Raw genomic sequence first — 6000 nt, forward strand, 5'->3', positions numbered from 1 at the left:
GTTGGGTAGAGATACTCCGGAAACTAGATCAATTACACATTGGATATCACGCATTGGAGAAAGTGCATCCGAAAGATCATCAGAGACTACATCATGAAACTCCTCTAGAAGGAAAACTACTATAAGAGAATGTTCAAGATTGGACGCCACATGGGTATCTTTAGCTACAAATGCCAATTCAGGTGACTGGCTCTCAATATCTGTCACTACCTCTTCGATAGTAGTGATGTGAAGTGGCTTGGTTGTACTTAGATCAATAGTCTCCCTTTGGGAATCATTTTGGACAAAGACTAATTCTGTAGGTTCGTCTTCAAAGTCTTCTTCATAGTTTTCTATATTTGGTTCATAGACTTCTTCGACATATTCGACCTCTTGGCTCCTAACTTCTGGTTCAGTAATCAGGTAGGTTCTAATGGAACATTGGGATGTTATGTAGTCGAATTGTTGACATCTTGAGCATTGGGTTTGGTGCCCAAGAAAATGGGGAACGATTACAGGTGGGGTTGGCGATGTAGAGGTCCTAGAATTTTGCATGAGCTCACGGATCTCTTGTGTGAATTTCTTGTATCCAGCCCGCATGGCAACGATCTATTCTATGATAGATCTCAAAATGTCGGAATGCATGGTAGCTACAGGGGTTTTAGGTTGATTGAGATAGTACTCCATATCACTACAGGTTGGCTTGCAATGATGACACTGGGTGATAATGTGAAATGCAGTGTCACTAATGAAACCCTAATAAATATGATGCAGGACCAAATTTGACGCAGGACAACCTACTAATGCAATCTATTATGATTTTAGAAATCAGCAAGTTTTCACAAGAATAACTTAAAATTTAAATGTTGCTGATTTTTTTTACTTCGGTTATTCAGAATTAAGGATTAAAATTATTCAATTTGAGAAATTAGATTGCAATCAAGTAGTACAGTTGTTCTGATCCTAAAGTAATCTGATCGAATAATATTGAGAAACGTCCTGTTACTAAGGTGTGCTAATTTAATATCAAGATTTAATGGGTAATAGGGCGGGTTCGGAAGTGAAAGGTTCAATGTTCTGAATTGTGACAGCAATATAAGTTTTCAAAATGTGGCTATCATACAAGAGAACTAGAACATAATTAAATGAACAAGCTAGAAAAAGTAGAAACCTATCACCTGCCGGGAAGCAGACGATCAGAATGGTGCGCTCGAGGGCTGGGGCGACGATCAGGAGCGAAGTGCAGCTGATGGGCTTGAAAAGGGAGGAGGGAGGGGTGGTGTGGCCCCTGGAGAAGAAAAGGCCTGTTGAAAGGGGCTCTGCAGTGGCTCGGCCTGCTGACTTGGGCTCGTGAGATAGAGTCAGGGCAGGCTCTTGCTGTGTGGGCCTGGGGTCGGCCCGTGTTGGCTTTAGAAGGTGGGTGGGAGGCGCATGGGATCGGCACGATAGGAAGGGGTTTGAGGGGAAGAGGGGCGGCGGAAGGTGACAGGGGTTCGGGATGGGGACGGACGGCGGCGGAGCAGAGGAAGCGGCAGGCTGGTGGCGGCAGTCTGGTGCAGCGGCAAACGGAGGGGAAGCCAGAGGCGGCGAGGGGCTTTGGTGGAGGGGACGGCGGTGGGAGTTCGGAAGGTGGCGGCGAGGCGGAGGCAGCAGTGGGCAGCGTGCGATTGGAGAAGAAGCGGTGGGGGTGGCGAAGGCGGCCAGGCGGAGCGGCGTGGTGGAAAAAAAAAATCGGACCGGCGGTTGCGAGGGCGGCAAGACGAAGGCGGCGCTGCGGTGGAGCGGCGACGACGGTCGCGGCAAGGACGGGCGGCGCTGTGGAAGGCTGCGGTGAGAAAAAAAGTTAGCAGCGGAAGGGAAGGAGGATGGCGGAGCTCGGCGGCAAGGCGGCGAGGTGGGCGGACGAAGGCGGTGGCGAGGGTGCTCACGGTGAGGAAGATGAACAGGTACCCCCTTTTTTTCCCTTTTTTTCTTTTTATTTTTTTTATTTTCTTTTTTTTTGCACGCACGTGCGGTCACGTGCGGAGCTTTTTTTTTTTTTTGGGACCCGGGTTACCGGGTTGCAGGTTATCAGGCTGAGAACTTACCCGTTACTCTGATTCCTTCTTCAAAAGGACGCCGATCTTTGCGGCAGCAGCTGCAGGGATCACGACGGCGGCTCCGCGACCTGCGGCGGCGGCGAGATCACGGCCACGGCTTCATGGCCTGCGGCGAAGGTTGACGGCGGTCCCCTCTGTGGACCCGACGCCGACGGTTAGTGGCAGAAGCGAGACCCTCGGGGCGGCGGCGCTCTCGTGGGGACGCGACGATCTCTGGTGGCGAATCGGTGGCGCTGCAAGTTGGGGCGGCAGTTGGCGCAGAAACGGCTACGGGCAGAAGGGGAAATCTTCTGGCGGGGCCCTTCCTTTGTTCTCTGTGACAACCGAGAGGGAGGATGGGGACCTTACCTCACTTCGAGGTGGTGGCCGAAGGTGGCCTGCGGCGGCGAGTGGGAGTGATGGTGGTCGCGGGTGTGATGGGCGGTGGAGGATCCCGTCGCAGAGGTTTCCTTTTGTTTTTTTTTCCTGATGAACAAAACTATTGGAGAGAGGGTGGGGGCCTGTTCCGATTGTTGGTGGCGGGGAGACCGACGAAGACACGGCTTTCCTTGTCTCGGGCTGCTGTGGGTTGACGGGTAGTGGAAGAAGCAGCCGCAGGGGTTTTCCCTTTTTTTTTATCTGTTGAAAACCGAGAGTGAGAGAGAAGGGGAAGAGCTGGATCGTGGCCTTGGCAGCAGGGGCAAAGCCAGCCTTGCTCTGATACCAAGTTGATGTAGCACAAGTGCCGGAAAAGAGGAGAAGAAGGAAGAACAAGAGAGGGAGAAGGAAGAAGAGGTTCTAGGGACGCAGGAAGAAGAGAAGGAGAGGAGGAGGAAGAAGAAGAATAAGATGTGGGGGAAAAGAAATTTTTAATCATTCATTCATTAAAACCCTAATCATGAAAATAGTCTCCCATATATAGGGCCAAATAAACACAATTAACATAAAACCCTCTTACAAAAAAATAACTCCTAATAAGCCCATAAATAACACAAGTAAGCCCTAAAATGCAAACAAGCCCAGAAATAAAAATAAAATAAATATGCAAATAAACGGGTCTGACTCAATCCGGGGGCTCAGGATCATCTGGATGAAGGGCTCTGATGTCCCCATCAGGTTTGCTGCAGGAGATCTACAACTCTCCTCTTCCCATGTCATTATTTAAGAAAGGGAGGATGCAATTGACCTAAAATGTAAGTTTTTTTTTTCTCTCCTTTTCCTAGACCAGAATATTGGGGGGTTACCAGATAAAAAAGATGGCCATCCTCTTCTGATGACCCAAAGATTGATTCAAAGATTGATTTTGATGATCACAAAACCTTGAAGTATAGATACTAATGTTTATGTTGCAAGGAGAAAGATATTTATTTTGCAAGGAACATAGCAAGTTGGAAGAACACAAGAAGGCCTCCAAAGCTCTCAAGAAAAGTTGGAAGAAAGCTACAATTTATTGGCCCAAGTTTAAAGTTCAAAGGATTCAAATTGGAGGAGCAAATTCAAAGGAAAATTCAAAAGAATAGTCTTCGAGTCGACTCCAGAGTAGAACGAGTCGACTCCAGGGAGTAACAGACAGAAAGACAGAGAAGCTATTTTGGACCCTGAGAGGCGAGTCGACTCCTGAAGAACTCGAGTCGACTCCAATAGCTGGCAAGTCAACACCTAAGGAAAACAAGGCAAAAGTCAGAGAGCGATTTTCGACCCTGAGATTCGAGTCGACTCCTGTGGAACGCGAGTCGACTCCAATGGTTGGCAGGTCGACTCCAAAGAAAGCGAGAGTCGACTCTCAGTGGAACACAAGGAAAAAGTCAGAGAGCAGTTTTCGGACTCTGAGATCCGAGTCGACTCCCAGACAACTCGAGTCGACTCCAAGGCAGCGCTACACCAAAATGGCAGAAGGCTGTGTTTCGGAAACTGAGAGCCGAGTCGACTCCGGAATAGTTTGAGTCGACTCCAAGACCAGACAAGCCAAAAATGCAGAGGATCAGTTTTCGGGCTCTGAGAGCCGAGTCGACTCCAAGAGAATCCGAGTCGACTCGAGGAAGAAAATCAGAAAGAATGTCCTCTGAATTCATGGGATGAGCCGACTCTGAAAATGCCAAGTCAGCTCCAGATGTTGGCGAGTCGACTCCGGGTTAAGTCGAGTCGACTCCCAGTCGAGGATGCACAATAATTCAAATTTGGAACAGTGGCCGAGTCGTCTCCAGTAAAGCACGAGTCGACTCCTGCAACAGACGAGTCGACTCCTGATCGCGCGAGTCGATTCCGATCCCAACGGTAATATTGTCAGGAAGTGCAGACTGTGTCCAACGGCTCTATTTTTGTCTCTAACGGCTATATTCTTGTTTCCACGCCATCAAAAGCTATAAAAACAAGAGGAGAGCTAGGGGAGAAGTTATGGAAGTGGGAGAGAACATTTAGGAAAGAGATTTCAAAGAGATTACAAGGAAAATCTTCCATAAGCACAAAAGGGCCATTCAAAGCAAAATAGAGAGAAGAAGAGCATCCAAGTGAATCACAAAGCTTCCTCTTCATCCGTGTGCTGCCTCGGTGATCCTCTACTTCGTGCCAAATCAGAAGAGGGTCAAGTAAAGAAGAAGCCGAGCTCCTTCATCTTCAAAACTCGGTTGAGGGCTTCTCTTTACACTATTTTGTTTATATTGTTATATTTGCTTGTTTAAGAAGCTTTGATTTGTTTTAAACTTTGTTTTTAATATCTTGTAACTTGATTCAATCAAGGGATTGAATCAAGGGGTTAAGGTTTGTTGGTGAGCCAAAGGGAAAACCAACGGTGTTAGGTTGGTTGGTGAGCCGAGGGTAAAACCAACGTGTAAGGGTTCGATTGTGATCCCGGAAAAACAATCGGGGTGGTTCTAGTCGGTGAGCCTGGGAAAACCGACCGAGTTCGTTGTGCGCTCGTAAAACAACAAGTTGGGTTGTGAGTTTGTAAAACAACCGGCTGTAATCTGTTGGATTATAGTGAAATTCCCAAGAGGTCTTGGGGAGTGGATGTAGGTGCTGGGGTGCACCGAACCACTATATGTTTGTTGTGTTTGTAATGCCTCTTGTCATTGTCTAACTAACACACTTACTTACTTAGATAAATTGCTTGCTTAACTCTTATCCGCACATCCTTTAGTTGCAAGCATATTCAATCAAGTCACATTCTATACATCAAACTGTTGCTAAGTTTAACTTTCACTGTGCATCTATACAACTTAGCATAATTAATCAAAAACTTTAAGAAGTAGATTAAAAGATTTAAAAGACCCAATTCACCCCCCCTCTTGGGTTGTATCTACTGGGCAACAAGTGGTATCAGAGCGGGTGCTCTAAGTTTAATTATTGATCTCACGATCAAGAGCCAAAGATCATGACAACTCAAATAGATAGTTTTCTAGGAGAAGGACAATCAATTGATACACCTCCACTATTTAATGGCATAAACTACACACATTGGAAAATACGCATGCGCCTTTTTATTCAATCACAAAACTATTATTTATGGAAAATTATAATAAATGACCTTCACACACTCTCTCAAACTATTAATGAAAAGGACTTAGCACAATTGAATGCTAATGCTATGAACATATTATATTGTGCTATTCAAGAAACGAAGTTTAATGAAATTTCTGCATGCTTATGTGCTAAGGAGATCTGGGATACTTTAGAAAATATTTATGATAAATCTCAGATTAGCTCACATGTGCTTCAATTACCTACTAACAATGAGACTGCAGAAGAAGGTGTTGAATCTCCCACCTCAGTCGAGTCGACTCCAAGTATTCCAGAGTCGACCCTCAAGTTAACCGAGTCGACTCCAATAAGGTTCGAGTCAACTCCGAGGCAAATCAGCTTCCTAAAGACAAAGAAGAAGAGGAAGCAAGAAGAAAGGAAGAAAGAGATAAAAAGGAAGAAAGCCTTGACCAAGAAAGAGTCAAGC

Source organism: Phoenix dactylifera, chromosome 1 (assembly GCF_009389715.1).
Source record: "Phoenix dactylifera cultivar Barhee BC4 chromosome 1, palm_55x_up_171113_PBpolish2nd_filt_p, whole genome shotgun sequence".
NCBI classification, from domain to species: domain Eukaryota; kingdom Viridiplantae; phylum Streptophyta; class Magnoliopsida; order Arecales; family Arecaceae; genus Phoenix; species Phoenix dactylifera.